The sequence below is a fragment of the Melanerpes formicivorus genome, unplaced genomic scaffold, assembly GCF_026170545.1.
Source record: "Melanerpes formicivorus ecotype bairdi unplaced genomic scaffold, bMelFor1.0.p_v2 SCAF_3, whole genome shotgun sequence".
NCBI lineage: Eukaryota > Metazoa > Chordata > Aves > Piciformes > Picidae > Melanerpes > Melanerpes formicivorus.
In genome coordinates, this window is record NW_027142355.1 from 33,561,714 (window position 1) to 33,585,831 (window position 24,118).

The window sequence follows — 24,118 nt, forward strand, 5'->3', positions numbered from 1 at the left end:
CTTTTTACAGTGGCAGGTTGCCATCTGTCCTTCAAATCTATTTATTTCACTCACTTCAAGTAGAATTATAACAATGTGTGAGAAATGGGAAAAAAAAAAAAAAAAAGAAAAAAAAGCACACTACTTTTATTTTGGTCTCAGTGTCACTGCAAACAAGCCTTGGAATACAGTCAGGCAGCTCTTCCAGCGCCACAGAGTACAGTTGAAACAAGCACAGCCTCGTTTCCTGGCACCCAGCGCTGCTTCTAACGGCTCCTCCGGCAAGGCCGCGGGAGCAGCTTACCACAGCGCCTGGACAGCCTGGCCCCGGGGCCTTGCGCCACTCCGGCCGCCCCCGGCGCCCGGCTCAGCTCTCACCGCCGGCCCACGCGCGCCACCTAGCGGCGCGGAGACTCCGCACACCGCTCCCGCAGCCGCTCGTTCTGCCGCCGGAGCCGGGAGCAGCGAGGCGGAGGGAACCCCCCGCTCCTGCCTCGACCGGACCCAAGCGGAGGTGTCCGGGGAAACACGCTCTGTCATTCATCGACCTTTCATTCGGCTGAAGCCGCCGTCACTAGCCGCACCAGCTCCGTGGATGGAAGTCCATCGCCCTTCTCCCAGGTGAAGACAGCAGAGTACATGGCGGTTTTCCACTAGGACCGTGAAACCCACACACGAAATTAAGAGGACAAAGCCCTAAGAGCACAAGTTATGAGCTTTGCATACCCCAGCAGTCAACTAGCGTATCTTCTGCCATCTTGGAGCCTGTGCTTGCCTGATGAGATGTGGCTGCTGCCCTCCCGGCTGCAATGCCCTGCCTCAAGCCTTTCCCTGGAGGCACCAGCTACAGGAGAGCCCAGGCAGGCTCCGTTACACCAAGCCTGGGTGTCTTTCAGAGATGCAGTTAGAGCTCAAACTCCACATTTCAGTATTTAAGTGAAAATGTCCAGGACTGTCCTTAATTTCAAGGTGACTACTCACAATCATTTCTCTTGCAGATAGCTAGCACAGCACTGACTCAAAATCCCCCAACACCTTCTCAGGCAGGTATGCTATGCCCTCTACAACAGTAACACACCTTCCAATGCTGGCCCAGCAGCTACAGAGACACTTCAGTTTTGAAGATGTGTATCTTGGCCTTAAAAAGTGTCCTTGGTGTGTATCTGTTGCATGAGGTGTGCAGAAAGTACACACAGGCTCACATCTGAGGTGTTTTACTGAAGTGCCAAACTCATAGGTGTACCAAGCTATGTGCATACTTTGGTCAGATAGTCAGAGATAACTGTTTTGCAGTGTGTCCTCCTGATACTCATTTTATTCCCTAAAGTGCTGCTGAACAAACTACTTTATAGTTGTGGGCTGGGACTGGTCTGGGGGAAAAAAAAACCCACCACACAAAACAAAACCAACCAAAGAAACAACTAAAAAAGGCCAACAGAAAAAAAACCAAAAGGATAACAGAATGTTATTAGACACCAATATTACAAATTTATCTTAAAATAGTAATTTTAGAAGGATGTCAATAAATATACCCTTCTACAATGTATCCATTTTTAATGATTTTTACCTTCGTTAAACAAGACAAAAATCAGATAAAGACTTAGAGCCTGATGAAACTTAAAACGTTGCTTTATTTTCCCTCCACTTGTCCTTAACCCATGCATATTCTGAAAGAGTTTTAGATGTTTTCTTAGAGCATACACCATGACACAGACCTGTAATGGAATGGAAGGATTGCCCATGAGTTATCAATTGACATTCCTTATCTCATACATTTTTTTGCTTATTGCCACAGAAGACATGGGTGCCATGCATCTGTCAGAGGTCTCTTGTCAGAAAGCATGTGTGTGAGAAAAAGTTAGCTTTTAGAGATGCCTGGCATAGGTACATAGTAAACTATTCAGTAGTCAGAGGTTTTAGGAGACCTACACCCAAAGCAAGACTGCAAGCAAATGGCTCTGGAATTATTTATTAGAAGACTGATTCCTAAAATTGTGTTTATTGCTACTTCCAAAACAGGTTTATGTCCTGCAGAAGGTTGCATCTTCAGCTCTGTATTTTGTGGTGACAACTCCTCAAAACTGTCTATGAAGAAGTTCAAGTTGTGGAGCTCCAAATCCATCCCCATTTCCTGAGGACAAGTCTCATGTCATCAGTTTCACAACAGGCAGAAAGTTATTTCAGGGTCTTCAGGGACATTTAGTCACCAACCTTTTTACACAATGTTGTCTTTGACTAGTTGTCAACCACTACAGCCAACAAAGAACCAGAAGCTTGCTTTTCTATACCCCTACCTTTTTCAGTGGAAGCTGCTTAGTCCATGAAACTAAGGTGCTTCATATTGCTTGGCAAAGATATCAGCCTATTTTGAAACTTGCTATATATACCCATTTGCAGCAGAGACTGATTTTCCCCAGATATTATAATTTAGCCACAGCACCTTTTTGTTTCTCTCATGCAAAAGATGACTTTTGCAACCAGATGTTATGCTTTGAAAATACTCCCAGCAGTAGTTTCTCTTCCCAACACGCACTGCAGCCTCCACAACTCTAGAGGGCTTCAAAATGCTCCAGAAAATGTTATGATAGAATAAGTCTCAAAGCTGCAAGATTGAAAATGAGTAAAACCTGACACCAGGAAGACCCCTGCACAGCTCCGCATTCAGAAGGCTTTCAGTTCCCTTCTCAACAACAAGGACTGCTCAACCAGAAAAAAGCTGAGAAGCATTCAGCTCCCAGCTGAGAAGAGCTTGAGTAACAACTGTATGTATCCCTATCATACATCCTTCTCTGCCCTCACCACTCTTCACATCAGCTACAGGCAAGCACTACTGCACACAATCATAGCAGTTCACAACAGCAGTGAACACCACACCATGGTTTAGTCTCCATCATCAAATTCTATGTAATTCTATGTAATCAAAAAGCCACAGTTAGTTGATTTATCATAGTAAAATGACTGTAGCTGTACCTCAAATGCTTTATTTTTCCCCATGGTAGGTAATGCAAAACCTAGAAGAGACAAGGGAGAACTTGCTATTGGCATTAACAGCTATGATCAAGAGGTCAGAAGCCTTGTTGTTCATCACCTCTGTGGCTGGGAAGATGGAAGTCTGGAACACTACAACCCTGTAGACCACTTCTGTGACAACTTCTGTCCCTGATACTTCTACTGATACATAAGGCCACCACATACTAGCTAAGCAGCCTCTTGACTTTTTGGGAGGGCAGGGGATTAAAGTTGAAAGGGAAAGCTTGAGGAATGAACATCATAAGAAGCTAAGCACCACAGGGATTTCACTTTCACCATAATCAAGTTAGAGATAAAATTGAAGCGATATACTAAGCCTGTCACATTCTTCAAGTTTAAAGTGATTCGCTATTCAAGCAGAAAACAAACATTTGAATAAGCCAATAGACCTACTCCAAGTTAGAATACGTTACAAGAGTCACCTATGTCATGTTATTTCTTTAAACTATAAACAGAGGCAGTCAAAGCAATGTTTCAGTTAAGTAGAGAATGCTGCATTAATTTAAAAAGCTAAATAGTGGTAAAGTTGGAGTCTGTTGCACTGGCTAATGAATGAGGTGACTGTTTTCAAAGATATCTACACATCTACAGATCACAGCTAGCATGAACAGTTTTTACAGCGCTGCTGTATAATCTCATTCAGTTATTTGACTACTGATGGTAATTAAGGACCATAATCCATTGCCAAAAAAATAAACAAATGTGAGCAACCACCAAACCCTATGCAATGGCAGAAATTGTATGTGGATATTCGAGGTTTATTGCCAAGCTGCTCAGAGGAAATTTGAAGTTAAAGTAAGTTCCTGTACATGTACAGAACACAAGAATGGAGCTGAACACTTTAAAAGCACAGAAAAACCCAATAACCAAGAAAGTTTTATGTAGAATTAGTATCTTAAACCTGGATAATGAGGAAGAAGTTTCACAAATCAGAATTACTCAAGGAAAAAAAAAACCCAAAAACAAACAACCAATCAAAACACAAAAACCCCAACACCACAAAGGAAGTTTAAGCTGCATGAATAGAGCAAATCCAACCTTCTCTCTGTTGGGACTTGCACAGGAATACAGCTACAACCCAGACTTTTTGCAGGATCCTACACTAGTAAAGTAAGTACTTTACCATGCATATTGCTGATGTAGTAGTGCTAAGATATTATATCAGAGAAATGTGCATCATGATTAGGGTTACTAGCTGTAATGTATTATATATGAAAATGAAAGATTATGTATGAAAAGAAACAAGCATAGCAACTGATATCTACAAACTGAAGTCACAGTGGCACATTGAACAATTTTAGGTTAACCAGACTCACTTAAAAATAGAAACCAGAGGCTGGGCTCTTCTCTCACCCCATTTCACATGTCTTTACTTCCATTGATTTCAAGTAGAGTTCTTCACAATTTATGCCATTGTGAGAGGAGAATCAAGCCTTGTGTGTTTGAAAGGAAACAGCAGACATGTTTCCCACCAGAGTGCAGGGGGAGATTTAAAAAAAACCCACAAGTATATGAACTGTGAAACCGACAGAGTACACAAGTGAAGGCAGGCAAAGAGGCTCTAGCTGGGGGTGGTGGTGGGGAACTTGCAGCTTATGCAGGGTTTTTTTTGGAAGCCGTAGGATTGGTATTAAGAAATCAGGAGCCCAGTCATTCTGCTGTCTTTAAAATATTAGAAAGAAATATTGCACTTTCTTCCCTCTCCCCCTAGACAGAACTGATTAGTATTTTCCTACAATTATTCTATAAAGTGATGAGCAGGCCATTTTCTTTGTGAAAGGCACGGACTTTCCATTCCCCAAAACTGGGAAGTGAGGGATAGGGAGAAAGGTCTGAACTACATTAATCACAGGGAATGGTGCCTAGCCATCACTCACACCCAAGCTTAAATAGATGATCTTCCAAAACCCTTCAGGATCATCCAACTAGTACTGCAGTAGTTACAAAGAGCAACACTTGTGACTGGAACTCAAAGTACTGAATGATTTATTGGTCACAAAAACACTTCATGGTTTGAGCCTGTGGCACAACAGAAGCTACAGCTTTATGGTTTATGTTTTGGGGTAGCAGCACATATTAAGGAGCTCCTCTTTCATCACCCTGGTAAGCAACTCTGCACACTAACACAGTCATTGCACTGATTTGGGAAGCTCACTTAAAAGCAAGAAACTCTGTAAGTCCACAGATATTTTAAACCATTTCCACATCCCTAATCAAGCTGTGCCAGCACAACAAAGCAGTAGCAGAAGGAAAATAGCTCAAGCATTTTACAGATGGGATATGGACATATTTTGTTGGTTTGTCAGGTTTATGTGTCATAGGAATGCAAGACTGAAGTAATTCATATTCAGAATCCTACAATGACAGAGTATTACTGCAACTGCCTGTTTGGGAATGCCTATCCCCCACCTTCACTCATGTGCATAAACAGGGTCGCTCACATACTGGTTTTTAAGTCCTTTACTGCACTCCAGTGGGAAGACATGCTGGCAGCTTCCTTTTAAAAACAAGTCTAGTCTCTTCTCACAATTGCATTAAATATTGGCTGATTTAGTACATGACAACACAGGAATAAAGTAAATGCACAGAACTGCACAAAGCAAGATGACTTCTGCCTGTGGAAAAAGTGTTGCATAATTCAAGATATACCTGCTGATTTTCATGAGATCTCTTCTTTCAAAGCATTAGTCACCTCCCAGAGACTATGAGAAGGTGGAAAGAGACCCAAGAACAAATGCATATGTCCTTGAATATCAGTTTTGAGTGGTTCAGAGTTAGTATTTGAATGCTGAACAGACTTACACATCAAAGTTTAAGTAATATTACTAAAAGCCTTAAATGAACAGGAGCCTGGTATCACCTCATTTCCTAAAATAAGGCTACCTAGTATACCTTTGCGACACTATACCACAGAGTCTTGTCCTATCAGTACCTCTTTACAGCATCGGCTCCAGGCTAATAAGATACAACTAATATGCAAAAAAAAAAAGGTTTATAAACAGCTATAATACAAGACAGACAGCAGGCATTAAAAGCTAACTTATCAAATTTACAGCCTAAGAGGTGGCAGATTCAGAAGTGTCAGGCGAGACTTTGCAGAGGAAGGTGAAAAGCAATAAATCTGCAGCAGTGAAGCAGATGCCTGCTTGTCACTGTGGTCACTTCAATCAAATACCTGCATTGCTCAAGTTCAATATATTAGCAACTACTCTAAAACCCCAAGAGCTGTTCTTGCATGAAATCAACAGTTTTATGTAACTGAAATCATACACAGAGAAAGAAATGGGCTATTAGCCTGGACCACTGAACTACAACTTCACACAACCTGAAATCCCCTGTGAAAACTATCTAAGCAGATTGTCTGTGCAAAAGGTCAGTGGGTAAAGCTTGATGTTTGCTGGATTCACAAACAGCTAAATCAACCATTCAGCTCACTAACCCATGTGGCAGCATCCTTCACTGTGAATGCTTCCACAGTCTTTTGGCAGCTCACGTCTGAACAGAAAGCAATATGTATGGCTTTCTTATTCTGTGGAGATTCTCTTCTGCCTCAGCCTAGTGGACAGGTCCCTTCCCCAGTTTCCTAACTGGAAGCCAATGCTCTGCAAGAGGGGACCCATACTCTGACTGCAGAGAAGACCTGCCATAACACAACTGATTGCCTTTTTAGGCAACTCCTCTCCTGAGTATTAGTAATACCTCCTAGTAGATACCTGTTGAAATCCAAACATACAGTATGCTGCCAAGAGAACAGAACCAAGATACATCCTGAGTAACAATATCTTTATCGGGCTGGAAGTTACATACTTTTCCCAGTACCTCAGTACAGATGAGAGCCTGGTCTGGTTTTTACATGCTTGGCAGTACTCTAAGACATTTGTTGGCTATTGGCCCACCAAGCTGTTTAGGCTTATAAGTTCTTCTGCACTCGCTTTATACTATTAATTTTGTTAAATATAAACATATCTTCTGTGTATCTTATTCCCATATTCCATATGCACTGAACAAAGTCATTTCGGTCCTAGGATGAATGAAAACTCAATATTTATCACAGAGATCAACCATGCTTTGCAAACAAGACTGAAAAAAAAATGAAGTTCACAATGAAGTTCTCCATATGATCTTTCTGATGAGCAAAGCATGAGAAAACAGTTCAAAGCTCTCAGAAAGCCATATGTATACTTTTGTAGAAGACATCTGCAATTCACCAGTGAGGTTTTAGACTCAGCTTAATTCATTTAGAAGTCTGTATGCATAGATGCAAATATATTAGGTTCAGACATTTCTTCAATGACTTCATAGAATTCTTTTTAAAGTATATAAATATTCACACTTTGAGGAGTCACGTCAAGTCTGTGAAGCTTTTATTTTTCCTACAAAACGCACTGATAGCTGCAAGGAGGCTAAACTAAAGTAAAAAATAAGGTAGTCCTGAAGTATGCACACAAACACAGCCAATTTCTTTTTTTATATAAACAGTGTTGAACTTCTGGGTGATTAACTGTAACAGCTGATTACAAAAAGAGATCTTTAAAATCATCTTCACTAATCATGCACTAATTTTGAACACACTTGAAAACAACCTTTTACCATGGCTAGACAAGTTGATCCACACTTGAAAGTGTAAGGAGGCTTTCAATTTGTGCCATGGTTATGCGTTTCTGTCACTACAGAAATGGGCCATGGGTGAGGGCAGTGTCCAACTAGCCCATGTGCTTGACAGGTTGAGCAAGAGTGCCTGGGCAGAGCCTCTTGCCCTAGTCTATCCCTGTCACAGGAGTACTTTGATAAGGAGAAGATTATGGAGGGTAAAACGGGTAAAGCCGAACAATTATAGCACTTGGCCAGATATGGTTCACAATGCTCCAATGAGGAACATGGGAAGACAGAAGAGATGCCTGCTCTGAGGGCAGTATAGCAGTATCTGCCTAAAGAAGTTTGAAGATTCAATTGCACAATTCTTGATGTGGATTTTTTCCATTTATTTTTCACACTGGCAAGAGAAGAGAACATGAGGATGCAAGAGTCCTACCATGCAATGTCATGGGAAGCCTGCATTGCCATACTCACAGCTACACCCAGGTTCTTACTTTCTTTTTAAAACACTCAAATACCTTCAGAAATGAAGATGTTTGGATAATGAAGACTCCTTCAAGAAAATTTAAGGGACTAACATCATCCTGCTTAAAAAGTGTGTTAATTTTATTATAAGCATCGTGATATAGACATGCAGATTGTTTTTAATCATGCTGGTTGTAATTACACAAATCACTCATCAAATCCACTGAGAAGTTAGTTTTCCTATACACCACATTAACACAAACACTAGGTATGGATTTGGCACATTGCCTTCAGAGAAGCCTAGCTCTGGAATCATGTGTTCTTTAGATTGGAGCTACCTAATGCAGGATTAGAAGGCAACGAGCTCAAAAAGCTGGCTATAAAAACATCAGAGAAAACAAAATTTACTTTAAATAAAAGGAAAGCAATCATATTTCAATATTTGGATGGCAGTTGGAAATACTTTTTTGGCACACAGCTGCTCCATGAAGCTAATATTGTGTGTAACTGGAAACATTCCAAAAAACCAGGATTGTTAAAGTCAAAGACAGTAATTGCAAGCTGTGGGACCTGTGCTTAGATAAAAGAGAAGAACTGAATAAAACTCTTATAGATATAAACCTACAAGCACACTCCATAATATTCTTACCACTTTATGGCCAACAAGGCAGTAGGGAGGAGGGTCTAAGAGAAGGAAAACGAAGGCAAAAAGCACACAAGGCAGAACAGTAAGAGCTATCAGGTGATATAAATCAATGTTTCAAACACCAACCTTAGACAGGAGCGCCTTACTTCGGTACGGAACAACTGAAATAAGAGTTCTGGCTTTTGTTGATGTGTAATCCACTCCAAAGGCCTCAGAGACTGTCTACTCCAGGTTTACTAAGCTAGTGAAAACACTCTGAGCTTGATAGGTTCAAAATGATCCTGAAAAGCTAGTCACCAACCTTATGGTTATACATTAAGAACTTTTAAGGCGTTAGCCTTCCAGGCAGAGTTCCAAGAAGAGGTAAACTAGCAAAAAAGCTGTCATTTCCAGATATTAAAAAAAAACACACTAAAAATGTTTGTATTGGCTCTTATCTCTTGTATTTGAGTACTTCACTCATTTTGTACATTTAAAAACAATTCTCCTTGCACAAGAACATGCTTGAGAAGTACTGTCAGTTTGTGCTAAGCAGTCACGTGCTCATTCAGTTCTGCCAAAATAAGTATGGGGTCGTTAGAGCAACATATTGACAAGCAAAATACAAAGAGGAAGAGTTACAGCAGAACACTTGTGAAGGTTTTGCTTCAGTGGCTGGAAATATCCTTTAACCAGCAGCCAAAGAGGTGTTTCTGTTAAAAATGTGTAATTTTGGTAAGTTGTGATCTGATAGTCTATCTGGGAATGCCTGCCAGAAATGCCACAACTTCAGTGTGCCATTACTTGCAAAATATGTTTCTTCCCTTCCTTCTCCAGCCACAAGATAGGAGGGGGAAAGATGGGCGATAGTTGTGCGGTATCCTTCCAAGCAAGCTGGTTCTTCCCATTATACAATTCCTAATCCAAACAATTTAAGCACACAAGTTAAAAGCTACTCATTTCTGTAAACATTTCCAGGAGCAGGACCTAAGCATGCGTGGCTTACACCAAGCATATACCAATGACTAGAGCTAACCTCGAGTTTACCTCTGTTTAAACAGCACAAGCATAAAATAGTGCTGGTCACATTAAAACTTAAGCCTTAATACAAAGGGGTAAACTGAATATTGACATAAGCCACTTGGTGATTATTCCCCCATCTCATAATCAAGTATTTTTAGTACAGTATTATATCACAAAGCAACTTCACCAGAACCACAAATGATGCTTTTTAACCAGGAAAAAAAAGGAGTAGTGTTTTAGAGCATGCTTTCATACCCAAACAGCAGGGATCTTTTTACTCTAAGATAAGGTGATGGCAGAAAACAAACAAAAAAAAAGCTTGTTTGTTTGTTTTAAATGGACTTCACCACTGCACATACAATTAACTCTGGAATGCACAAGACACAGCATCCAAGCAAACAGAGGCCTTAAATTTAAGTGCAACTGGCAGTCTGTGCTGTCACAAGCTGCGTAGAGCAGCCATCGACAATATATTATGCAAAATCTATATTACAATGGGGAAGGACTTTCAGGCCAGGATACAAAGGCTGCAGCACAAGAAAGGGTCAAAGCAATCTGCAAAACCCTAATATAGACCAAAGCCATTTAAATTACTCTGTAAAATGTAGACGTTCATTAGCATAGCAACATTTCACAGGAAAAGAATGACAAAGTAAAAAAGTCATCTGATTTTCATATCCTAATTAATTAAATATGCCAAATGCATTTAATCTCTTATTATAACCATAGGGGGAGACAGACCAAACTCTTGAAGTTCTGAAAAGCCAGGTCATTAGTGTGCCAAGTCATTCCTCAGATCTCCGCCTCATATACAAATTTACATTCCCAACTTATTATATACGTAAGTAAAACCTGGTTTCCCTCTCCTGCCTCCTCCATTTCTCCTTCTTTGGAAGACACTTGCTATCCCTTACTGCTGTATTCTAAACGTTTTGTGCAATGTTAGAAAGAATTTGTTTGCAGGGGGGAGGGAGGGGAAGAAAGGAAAGCAAAAAAGTACAGAAGCCATTCTGCCAAAAGCCCGAGTTAAATGCCCCTGTCCCCCTAAGATGCAGAATAAGCTAGTTGAAAATGGGATTAATAACGTTCTTGCACATATGCATTCTGGCACTTTTAAGTTCAGATGACATTTCTAGGCATTTCTTGCCTTTCCAAACATGAAAAAGATTTTGATGTTTACGTAAGGTTCTTCCTGCTTAATAAATCTTAAATTGAAACAGATTTTTGGGGTTTTTTTTTTAAACAATTACCTTCTTCAGAGTTATCATACTACAGGATATTAGGAAAAACCAGACTCTCCTGTTGCTTTTACCCACATCTGACTCCAATCTTAATAGTTTAGCTATTAACCCTGTAAGGTCCCCACACGCACACCTTGCCCAGTTATGTTAAAATTTTTATATGACTGATCTGGGCTTACTCATTACAAAACCTTTTGTTATACGGCAAGAGAGCAGCTCTGTGGACCTTGATTTACAGGACAACTGTGTTGGCAGAACTGCACCAGCCCTGCTCATCCGGGGCTCTGCGGTGAGAAACAAGTCTGCCACTGCAGTCAGAGAAACTGCTCCCCTCCTCTCGTCTGCTCGTCGTTGTCAAGTCCCCTCTGACCAGCTGGCATTTTGGCATGAAAACTTAGCCACTGTCCTATACTTGTGCTGTAGAGAAGTAATAGAAAAAAATCCATCTTAGAAATAGTAACTAGAGCTAAAGGGGGAATGTACTGGGGGGGGAAACACAGTCTGCTGGAAAATCTCAGTAGTCACTCTGAGTATGCAATGCAAAACATGCAGCATAAAGCCTTCAGTGACCAGCTAACCAACAAAAACACAGAACTTCGCCGCTTGTAACGCTAACCCTTTATTTTTGCCACCTTTTAGTTTTTAGCATGTAAGGAATATGCATTGTTAATCTTTAAATCCTCAGCATAAACATTTCGCAGAGCGCTTGTAAAATATTCCCCGCTGCGTTTCCTGACTCCCCAGTTGATGGCATTTAGAGACGCTGGTACCGGCGGGTGCTGTGTTTTGCTTTACTCGGCCACCCTGCTGGGGGACAATGACAGATGCCTGTCTGAGACCAGACCCGGCCGTCCCAGGCTCAGACCACAACGAAGGCGCCATAGACTGAGCCCAACCCGAAGATAAATGGTACTGCTGGAGTCTGAAATCCCGTGGAGGGAACAAATATTCTGGAAAAGGGGTTCAGGAAGTGTCCATCGACCTTCCAGAGCTCTTTTCATTGAGGAAGGTAAAAACAAACACACACTTTGGCCAAGTCTGTGTGTGCTGCATCTCAGCCGCTGTAGAGGCCCCCCCAGTAACACAACGAGAACTGGAAAGATGCCGTCGGGATGGCAGAGCGAGGTCGCCCCCTCCCCCGCAGAGGTCCCCGTCTCGGGGCAGGAGGGCACCCAGAAGCGGACGCTTCGCCGAGGACAAGGGAGAAGGCAGAAGCTGGTTGGAGAGGCCAGTTGTCACCCTACTGACAGGCGACAGCTGAGCTCCCGCATCTGGACCCTTATTCAGACCGGCAGCCCCGGCCCGCCGCGCCTCCCGCTCCGCCGGGCGCACCGAGCCGGCGCCGCGCCATCCCCCAGCCCCAACAGCCGCCGCCGGGCTCGGCAGGACAACACTCCCACCCACCCAGTTCTCTTGTGCTCGCAGCCCCCGTCTAACAACTCCGTGCAGGACGGCGCTACTCCAGTCGCGCTGACGAGTGCCGGTTCTGAGCTCGTACGGGCACGCCCTGGCGATGCAAACCCGGGGCGAAGCGCAGAAGCCCGCAGAGCAGGACATCGCGGGAAGGGCTTCGCTGCCGCCAGCGCTACGGTCCCAGCTAGGGCGAGCGCCCCGCCAAACCTGCCAGGCGTCCTGCCGCACCGCTCCGGGCTGCCCGTGGGGGGCTGTCACTTACCCTCCCCAAAGCGCAGCCGAATCACGGAGACGTATTCCCGGGTGGCTAGCGGCAGCGGGGTCCGTCACATCGACAGCTGGGGGAGGAGGGTATCCAGCTCTGCCCCGCGGAGTCAGCGCCGGTGGAAGACGTGCATCCCCGGCAGCGCCGTGGAGAGGACCGCCCGCTGAGAGCCTCCTCTGCCGCCGGCAGCCTCCACCGCCCTGCCGCGAGTAGCTGAACCCCACGCCCGCTCCCCGCCCTAATGGGGCTCTACCACCCCGCGCCCGGGACAGCGACATAAGCGTTCCGCCGCGCCCATTGGCTGCCGCCTACCGCTCCCGCCAATCGCCGTCGGGTCAGGGCGGCCGGCGGCTCGCAAAACCCGGCGGGGCGGGGCGCGGGGGCGGGACTCAGTGGACTGGCCCGGCCGACAGGCCCTACTCGGCCCCGCCTCGCTCCGCCTCGCTCCGCCCTGCCCCGCCCCGGCCCCGCCCCGGCCCCGCCCCGGCCATGTGCCCGGCGGCAGTGCGGGGTGGGGGTGCGCTAGCGTTTGAAGCTCGAGGGAGCGCGGCAAAACTTGAGAAAGCCTTTCTGGCCCTTAGTTTGGGACGGCTGCAGAGAAGACCAGAGGCTCCTCCCTCCCTCCGCTTCCCCTGGTCAGATGGAATTCTGAGCTTTTGCCGAGGGAGGAGGAGAGGGAATGCTGTTCTGTGCAAAGGTGGGCGTTGGACGTCCCTCCAGCTCTATTTGTGGCCCACTGTATTGTCAGAGGCTGCATCCAGGACACTGCTGGAGAGAATGGAGCTAGGATCATTGCCCTCTTCAGCCCTCTTTGTCCTCCTCAACCCTTTTTGCCCATTGCCCTCACCCACTGGGTGCATGAAGCCAGCAGTCACCAGCCTTGGAAAAGCTCCCTGAGAGTGTTGTCAGAGGTGGACACTTCCCAAATCAAAGCATCCCTGGTCTTAACATAAATAAGATGTCAAAATGAATGCAGTAGTCATTTAAGGGACACCAAAGTAGACAGGTATACATTTGAATCCCTTGCTTTACATTTTCAACAGCACTTTGGGTATCTGTTCAAGTTATTGGAATTCACAGTCCTTTATTCAGTTGCTTGTACCTTGCACACTTTAAGTAACATGAACTTAGTTTCTGATTCTCTTAGTGCTCTTGCAATGTTGAAGTCCCTTATGAAAAAAAAACACACCACAAAACCAGAAAAGGGTGAGTTATGATGAAGACATTTAACTTAATGTTGTAGTTTTTTCTGTAGGTGCAAACTGGAAGGTAAGATGATTTTACCAGCGTGCCTTCTAAGTGATCATAAACTCTTTCTACTTGGTGAAATTAATGTGCTTGGAACTGTGAAGACTTAAAGTCTGAGATTTGGTCTCTCTTTCGGCAGTCTTGATTCTTTAAACAAGGAATTATTTGAGGTTAGGAAATGGGAATTTTCCCATTGTGTTTTCAAGCGCATTTGGTTTTCCTGTGTTAGCAGAGTGAGTTTGTTATCTGGAATCTGATCTGGTCAAAATCATCTTTCTGTATCTGAAACAAATGAAAACGTAGCACTCACAGGAAACAACTTTAGACTACAACCCCAGGCTACAACTTTATTACAGGCAAGAGTGTTAAACCTACTTATCACCTTGAAAGTTTCATCTGCAGTCCTAACCCTGGATGCCCTGTTCTGCCATTTCCTTGCTGCCTGGGTGTAGTATCACCATCACTTTTTTTAAACACTTCCTTTTAAATCTTAACCAAGTTTGAAAGTAAATACTTCTAGATTGCATCTCCATGGAAGTTTTCAGGTGCTTGTACAGACAGGTGAAACCTCAGAAGAGGCAGTCTTTATCACTCTCTCCATCAGAATGAATTTGGATTTCTCATGTAATTTAAGAAAAAAACATAGAGGATGAAGTAGAAGTGTGGAAGAAATCATGGATTAAAAAATGGCAAAGGGGCTGCTCATAGCCATCTGCTGCTAGAGAGCTGGTTTAAAAACCCTTGTCCTGTGTTCTTTCCTGCCACCTATCCAAGCATTTCTGTAGCACTTATCACTAAGATCTAAATGCATTTAGACTGTGCTGGCAGCATTGCATGATTTCCGTCATTTACTTTTTCCCACTTCAGGTTCCAAAGGCATAGGAAATAAGATTGCTTGGCTTTTAAATAACCTTGTCAGAGGTGTTTGCAGTCATATATTAGCAGATCTGAATCTGGAATGAAAGAATTTATGGCCAATGCACTCTTTTAAGTTGTGTATCTGTTTATCTGATCCTCACTTAGAAATGCCTCTAATTAAGCTATAAACTCTTAGTTTCCCCTTAACCATATGGGTAGCCTGGGAAGTTTGCTACAGTAATGTAATCTACCTGTTCTACAGCCATGTCTGCAATGCAAATCCAGCATAACTGCTTTAGTGGTGTTACTATCTGCTCTGTTTTTCACAACATGGACAGAAACAAAGCACGATCAAATTATCCACCGCAGTTTTCTCTTTGGCCCTACACGACTTGCTTTGTGTCAGGGGAAAAGCACTCTGCAAAATACATAAACTTGCAAACAAGAGGAAATAAGGCTTTAAAAAATACAGTCTTCAAATGCAGGTCCTGGGAAAGGGGTTGTAATATTCTCCATCAATTTTATTTTTTATGCTTTCTGTGGGAGCTACTTGGCTCTCCTGTGATTTTGTTGAATTGCATCCTTGGCTACTCTTTGCAGTTTTCAAATTCACATACACATTTAACTCACTTGAAGTCTGGATAATTTGAGGATGGGGGCTTCTCTGCCAGTGGTGTGGGCTGAGAGAAGACATAAAGGAAACTTTCATATCAAAATGACGCTTACACACTTACAATATCTATTTATATATCCTAAGCTTTTATTAAACACTTCAAAATTACTTAAGCAAGAAAAAGACCATATAAAGTACTGATAAGCAAGTTTAAAAGGGGCTTGAGTCCCAATTTTGTTACCTTAATGTAGTAAAAAGCTGAGCTTCCTTGGGACTGTTACCTATTGTATGAAAAATATGTTCTATATTTAGAAGTTTTCTCTGCAAAGTAGTGCTGACAGCTGTCATGAATTTCATGCGAGGAATGCAATTTTTGCCCTATGTTTCAGGAGCCTAAGATTTGAAAATGGGAAGTAGGAAAAGTTTTTGTGTGATTTTGAAATAGGGAGAAAAGCATCTGTATAGATTCACACAGGTACTCCAAAAGGAAATGCCTAGAACAATCCATCAGGCCTTTTTTTTTCCAGTCCTACATCTTCTCTAGTGAACACTTTAAGTATTTTTTATTATCTTTCAAGTATCCCATGTTTTCCTATTGAAATCTTACATACAGAGTTGTGGCTGCAACTGCAGGAAGGTGAACAAAAAAAACTCCTTAGCTAGGTAGCAAAATTATCATCTAACACTGATGTGGCTTTGAGGCTAGCCCAGCTTGAAAGAGATGACTGGACCGGATGGACCCCTGATGTCCCTTCCAACCCGGATCCTATGATCTAGTGCTGTTGGATTCAGTCAGTGCAGAAGATACAGGTCAGACTATGCTGTCTAATTACTAAAGCAGTTTGAGTACTGGGGAATAGGAAAAGGCCATACCTGGAGATGGAGAGTTTGAGTGAAGCAGAGCAGTCTTTATACTGACATTAGTGTGTATGTAAAACAAAATTTGTGTTAGATTAGGGACAAGATTTTGATGTTTTGCAAGGGCAGATGGTGTTGTTTTGTTCTGTTTCAGCTTTGTGGTGCAAAGTGTAGGACAGCTTAATTTGGAGATTTTTGGGGAGGAGCAGCGCTTTAATTTCTGTTACTTTGTGCAGCACTAGACATTTGCTTTATATTTTCTCTTTTTTAGTCTTTCTTCAGGAAGGGAGCCCACAAATGAGTACAATGGCCATTCTTTTCCCATTTGTACTTCTAAGTAGGAGTAGGAGTGCCTCAGTCACCTTGTTTGCATGCAGAGCATAAAACTGTCTAACACCACATGGATCTTTTAAGGCTTAGTTAATCTTTGTGCAGCACTTGAGCTTTTCAGACAAAGAGCTGTATAGAAGCATATATTAACAAGAGCACCTTGTTCTGGTTCTGTGTTGGGTTTTTCTGGGCCACTTCGACTGGGATCAAATCATGTAGAGTGCCTGAAGCAATTAGGCATAAATTTTCACTTGCTGATTCTTATAACCCCAACTCTTTTATTTGGCTTGTACCCAGCAATATGTTTATCAGTTCTGTAGATTTGTCTTTAAAACCCAGTCTTAATGGCAATCTTTCAAAATGTCATTGATTAAAAGGGTTGTTTTCCACACTACCTTAGCAGGTGCATGGATTCCCCAGGAATCTCAACAATCTTGCATCAGAGCTACTTGGAATGGTCTTGGGTGGTCTTTGCAGGGCAGTGGGAACCTAGTCACCAGTCATTCAAACCAAGGATAGACTGAGGAGTACTACGACTCCATCTCAGCATCCAGATTTGATTTATTTTCTCAACCCGGGCTAAAATGTTATCCTTATGTGAAAGCTTCATGCTCTACCAATGATCACAGACTTCTCCATTAGTTATTTTAGCCTAGTTATCTCCAGTGGACTAGGATAAAATGAGCAACTTGACTGAGATGAAAAGAACAGCATTTGTTTACAGTACATGTAAGCAATACTAGTCCTCTTTCTCAGATCCAGTGTTATGCCTGGTGCTCCCTCCTGCCAGAGCTGGAGTGTCTCCTGATAGCAGCAGTGACATTTGGAGCAGCTTTGGAAAATATCCAAATATTTCTGTAGCCATTCCAGCCATGGATGATTGTACTCTGCCTTCTGAGTGGTCTCAGATTAATCTAGTTGTATTTAAAAAAACAACAATGACAGAACTCCTTTAATTTCTCTAGTATCAGATGAAAACTCAGAAACTCAGTGGTCCTTTGCATATGTATCTCCCAGTCCCACCAGGCATTAGACTCCTTCTTGTATGAGCCTACCACAGATTTTTCACATCATTTTCCCAGAGGGTGGCCATTTGATTGCCTGGAGATGTTTCTGTTTGAACAGAACACACCAAGATTGAGCAACCTTCTGTTATCCCTGCTTTGAGAGTGTAGGCCTGGCAGAGGTCTGAACACCACACAGCTGTTCCCTTGCTCCCACCTGACCCAATTTAAAAAAAGTAGAATTTGTGAGTTGAGATAAAGGCAGTTTAATAAGACAGAAAAGGTAAGGAGTTTATAGTAATAACTGTAACAGCAACAATAATAATATTATATAAAACAAATGATGCACAATGCAATTGCTTGTCACCCACTGGCCAATGCCCAGCCAGCTCCCAAGCAGTGAGCACTGGCCAGCTTTCCCCCTAGTTTATGCACTGCACGTGATATCATATCCCTTTGCCCAGTTTAGGTTAGTTGTCCTGGCTGTGTCCCTTCCCAACTTATTGTACCCCCCAGCCTACTCACTAGTAGGGCAATATGAGAAGCTGAAGAGTCTTTGGTCACTGCTCAGCAACAACTAAAATATCATCATTTTCATTCTAAATCCAAACATTAATCTACACATTATTTTCATTCTAAATCCAAAGCACAGCACTGAACTAGGTACTGGGAAGAAAATAACTCCATCCCATCTGAAACGAGGGCAGAGAGATGAAAGAACTTTGAAAGCATATGTCTGATCCCATATACATATGATTAACAGGTTCACAAGATCAACCCAGATTTATAAGCACTACACAGAAAGAACTTGATAGAAGGCAATAAATATTATATTTGATAAACAGCTGTGATGATTTTATCATAGTATCATAGTATCATTCAGGGTTGGAAGGGACCACAAGGATCATCTAGTTCTAACCCCCCTGCCATGGGCAGGGACACCCCACACTAGATCAGGCTGGCCAGAGCCTCATCCAGCCTGCTCTTAAACACCTCCAGGGACGGGGCCTCGACCACCTCCCTGGACAACCCATTCCAGGGTTTCACCACTCTCCTGGTGAAGAACCTCCTCCTCACATCTAGCCTGAATCTCCCCACCTCCAGCTTCATTCCATTCCCCCTAGTCCTATCACTACCTGAGATCCTGAGAAGTCCTTCCCCAGCCTTCCTGTAGGCCCCCTTCAGATACTGGAAGGCCACAATTAGGTCACCTGGGAGCCTCCTCTTCTGCAGACTGAACAGCCCCAACTCCTTCAGTCTGTCCTCATAGGAGAGGTGCTCCAGCCCTCTGATCATCCTTGTGGCCCTTCTCTGGACACGCTCCAGCACCTCCACATCCCTCTTGTAATAGGGGCTCCAGAACTGGACACAGTACTCCAGGTGGGGTCTCACCAGAGCTGAGTAGAGGGGGAGGATCACCTTCCTCGACCTGCTAGCCACACTTCTCCTGATGCAGCCCAGGATCTGATTGGCTTTGCGGGCTGCAAGTGCACACTGAGAGCTCATGTTGAGCTTCTTGTCCACCAGCACCCCCAAGTCTCTCTTATGAATCTGTTGTTCTTACTAAATTCAATTTACTTAAAAATTACACATTGAGGAGCTAGGGTGTTAGAAGTTACAAATAATACACCATGCCATTTGCCCTTTTCCTTCTCTATGGTAGCATAAGTGTAAATCACAACTTGTAACTTGATTAGCTTTTGTTTCACTGTATTACAGTTTTAACGTTATTTAAACACAGTTTGTTATTTAACTGCACAGATCTTAATCTTTTACTTAAATGTAAATTGCAAAGTACAATCGCTAAACAAATTGATTGAATACCATTGATTATTCATCAAATAATTGTGACAAATCAAGTAATCAATTATTCATCCTCCAGAGAAGAATAGATGACATGAAGAATAAGCTGTAATTAAGATTAAACACTATTGGATTCTGTGCTGATGATTTCTTTTGAAATTACAATTCTTGCAATTAAATAAAATTGAAATTAAAATGTGAGTAGCCTGATTGAGGCAGCCAGTAAAGGTGGTGCAAAAGTGTAATCTGCTAGAACATACTCCTGCATGGGTAGAGAGATGACATTTGTTGCCTGAAATATTTGTTTAAGACCAGGCTGGATGAGACTCTGGCCAGCCTGATCTAGTGTGGGGTGTCCCTGCCCATGGCAGGGGGGTTGGAACTAGATGATCCTTGTGGTCCCTTCCAACCCTGACTGATACTATGATACTGTGATATTTTCTGTATTTTCCCATGCCTTACTTCTGTTTAATGCAAGAATAATGTCATGATTGCAGATTTTAGTCTCCTCCATTATTATGTGACTGATGACACCAAGTCGGGAGCAGATGTTGATCTGATAGAGGGAAGAAGGGATTTGCAGAGGGATCTCGACCGTCTGGACAGATGGGCAGAGTCCAACATGATAGCATTCAACAAATCCAAGTGCTGGGTGGGGCACTTTGGCCACAGCAACCCCATGCAGAGCTACAGGCTGGGGTTGGAGTGGCTGAAGAGCTGCCAAACAGAAAGGGACCTGTGGGTGCTGATTGACAGCCATGTAAACATGAGCCAGCAGTGTGCCCAGGTGGCCAATAAGGCCAATGGCATCCTGTCCTGCATCAAGAACAGTGTGGCCAGTAGGAGCAGGGAAGTCATTGTGCCCCTGTACTCTGCACTGGTTAGGCCGCACCTTGAATACTGTGTCCAGTTTTGGGCCCCTCAGTTTAAGAAGAACATTGAGACACTTGAGTATGTCCAGAGAAGGGCAACGAGGCTGGTGAGAGGCCTTGAGCAAAAGCCCTACAAGGAGAGGCTGATGGAGCTGGGATTGTTTAGCCTGGAGAGGAGGAGGCTCAGGGGAGACCTCATTGCTCTCTACAACTACCTGAAAGGTGGTTGTAGCCAGGAGGGAGTTGGTCTCTTCTCCCAGGCAACCAGCACCAGAACAAGGGGACACAGTCTCAAGCTGCACCAGGGGAAGTTTAGGCTCGAGGTGAGAAGAAAGTTCTTCACCAAGAGAGTCATTTGCCTTTGGAATGGGCTGCCCAGGGAGGTGGTGGAGTCACCATCCCTGGAGGTGTTCAAGAGGGGATTGGATGTGGCACTTGGTGCCGTGGTCTAGTCCTGAGGTCTGTGGTGACAGGTTGGACTTGATGATCTTTGAGGTCTCTTCCAACCTTGGTGATACTGTGATGGACCAAAAAAGTGAATCAAATTCTTACAACCAAACGAAACATCTAATTCCAGTGCTAGCTTTATCTTTGGCCTAATTTGTGTTTTGGTTTTTTTCATACTAAGTCCCACCTGGAATCTACATTGAAAATGAACATGGATAAATTACATCACTGTAAGAACTTGGTTTTGCAAGTTTTTACTGATTGATTTATTATTTCCATGAATACAGGACCTGGCCTGCTGGACATTGAAATCAATGCAAAATCTTCAGCTGTGAAACATGCATAGAAAAAGTACCTCTAGGAAACAATAAAAATATCAGCATTAGTCTTCATCAAAACCACTGTTAATGAAATAATTCCTCAGTTAGTTGGACTCAGGTGAAAATGCAATCTTGACAACAGTCCCCAACACGTGTGAGTACTGTCCTGAAACATTCCACATTTTTTTGCTACCATGCTAAAAAATGAAAGAAATGAAAATGTTTTCCACCATCTGGAAGGTCACTCAAGCAGCAAATGCTGTTTCTTTTTCAAATTAGAAAAAGAAATATTCAGAGGGATTGGTAAACTTGGGTTGTTTTTTAACAGCAGGGAGGAATTGTTCTCTAGAAGTCATCACTATTCAAGCTATGTAACTGGATGCAGCTATTAGCTGCAAATAACAACCTCACATGACATTGTTTTGATGCTGATAGGCTGAGTGCAGTAATACACAAGGCACAAATATTTAGGTAGGTTTGAATTTTATGCACTGGGAATATGCTTTCACTTCTGATTAAGACCATGACTGAGATACGAACTGGCTCACAGATTTTTAGGCCTTTTTCCCTCAGTGATGTCCATTATAACAATCAGTTCAGAAGCCATAAAGGCAAAGATTTCAGGTAGCATACATAGCATACATACACATGGAAAAATGTAATCCATAGCCTAAGTAGCCATTGTTTTGAAAAATGAAAAGGGAGAAGAGAATTCAATCAGATTTAAATAACATGAAAAGAGAGAACAGAATTCAATCAGATTTAAATAACATTTTAGCTATACCACTAAAGTGAGGTAGAAATGGTCATGTCATCAGAAGTACCTTTCCACCCCCCCCTTCTTCTCTGCTAGACAAAATGCATTTTGTGGGTCTTTATATCGTCAACAAATTATTTTCAACATTTGTAGGAAAGTAAATATGAAAAAAACATAAGAAGGGCACAAAACCAAGTTAAAAATGCTCAGATTTCATAGTTTCATAGTTTCATAGTTTCATTCAGGGTTGGAAGGGACCACAAGGATCATCTAGTTCCAATCCCCCTGCCATGGGCAGGGACATCCTACACTACATCAGGCTGGCCAGATCCTCATCCAGCCTGCTCTTAAACACCCCCAGGGACGAGGCCTCGACCACCTCCCTGGACAACCCATTCCAGGGTCTCACCACTCTCATGGTGAAGAACCTCCTCCTCACATCCAGCCTGAATCTCCCCACCTCCAGCTTCATTCCATTCCCCCTAGTCCTATCACTACCTGAGATCCTGAGAAGTCCTTCCCCAGCCTTCCTGTAAGCCCCCTTCAGATACTGGAAGGCCACAATTAGGTCACCTCGGAGCCTTCTCTTCTGCAGACTGAACAGCCCCAACTCCTTCAGTCTGTCCTCATAGGAGAGGTGCTCCAGCCCTCTGATGCCCTTCTCTGGACACTCTCCAGCACCTCCACATCCCTCTTGTAATAGGGGCTCCAGATTTGTGTTATTGAAAGCATGCAATACATTTGCTTTCTGTGTTTTAAATGCATATGTTTTCTGTATTTGACATTCACTATTCAAATTATTTGTGTTCTCTTGCATTAGGCTGCATGACATTGTTTCTGTTATCTTATTGGGGAAAGGCACTATGCTGCTAGTGTGCCTATAGACAAATTTAACATTCTGCTCCCTTTAGCAGTTTGAAATGACTTTGAAATGCATTTTCAGAAAATATTTGAGTTGTAAAACCTGATAACATGGGAGTTCATGGAGACATAAAAGCTGCAAGTAAGTAAATCAAAGGATGTTCTTTGGAGATGGTGAAGAGCCAGAAATCCAACAGAAGGAAAAGGGGATAATGAGTTGGGAGTGTTTCTGAAAATCAGAAATGTTTACAGCATTTAAATGGTTGTTCTTGTTTCTCCCAGTATTTGCCAGGTTCAGGTATCAAGCAGCCTCACTGAAGATGCAACCCACACAGTTGATAATTATTTTTCAGTTGTTTTTTGTTTTTTCCCTTCCATGGAGTGTCACATTTTTTCTATAGTCCTGACAGCTCCCTTTTGGGTCTAAGTCTCTCTCTAGGTCTAGTTAGACCTAGTTGCCAAATTTGTCTACTTTTTTTCATTCTCCATCCTATAAGGTTTCTTGTGTTATAATTGCCTCTGTGAAGTGTCAACAATTAAGTAAGATGAGGTACTGGATATAAGAAGGCATCCCCATCCCTTTGGAGATGTTATTTTCTCAGACGCTGCTTATGTGTCTGTCAAGGCTGACATGTGAAAATACGTCAAGTCACCTGATTTGTCAGCTAAATATGGCTTATATTTCTTTACTTGCATTTTATGTAGTTAAACCTGATATAATGGAAACACCAGAAGGTTAAAGCACTGGAGTCAGCGAAGTGGGATTTGGCAAACCCACACTGAATTATTTGGCCAGCTTAAGCTAATTGGCAGAAAATTTCTCAGGACTGACTGTACTCTTCAGATTGTTTTGAGACTCCCTGTAACACAATAGGATTTTATTCTATACATTGTTTAATTGCACTGAAGGAAAGTACCTGAGCCAATGTACTTAAAATTGAGTTTAAAACAAAAAAAAGAAAAGAATGACAGACTCACAACCTTTTGAGAAATCACATTTGTTAAGTGAAAGCCTTTTCTTTTGTAATCTATATAGCTTTGAAATTAGGGTTTGGTCAAAGACACTGCAGAAAATACCAAGACAGCAAGGAAAGCACTCCTCTAGGAAATTTGTTTCTGCATTGGTTTTTCCTACAAGGTAGCCTTGACTTGGAAAATCAAGGGGATGCATCTGATTGGAGGAAGTCTAGATCCTGATCCACATAGCTGATGGTGGAGGGCATGATTCCTGTCTTTTGTAAGTCAGCCTTGTCAGCAGGATATTAACCTGAGGCCTAATTGTGGAATTATGGAACACTGGGTTGGAAGGGACCTTAAGGTTCATTTGGCCCAACCTTTCTTAGGAAAACCACAGTCTAGCAAAGATGGCCCAGCACCCTGTCTTGGCTACATTACTTCTTTTCCATCTACAGCTGAAGGGCTAAAATTAATATTTCCTGCCTTGCAGAGGAATGACCTGAAAACTATGCTAGAGAAACAGAGCATGGGGTGCTGGGCGGGAACGTAGCCA

General features: G+C 42.9%; 1 protein-coding gene across 1 annotated transcript in view; it reads right to left on the bottom strand.

The window, feature by feature from the left end:
* PRICKLE1 (prickle planar cell polarity protein 1) overlaps positions 1-12,832 on the bottom strand; it is a 73,904-nt gene extending 61,072 nt beyond the window's left edge. Inside the window, exon 1 of the mRNA XM_068170268.1 lies at positions 12,635-12,832. The gene's annotated coding sequence lies outside the window, so the exon portion shown is untranslated. The remainder of the gene's footprint in view (positions 1-12,634) is intronic.
* Positions 12,833-24,118: the final 11,286 nt, after the last annotated feature.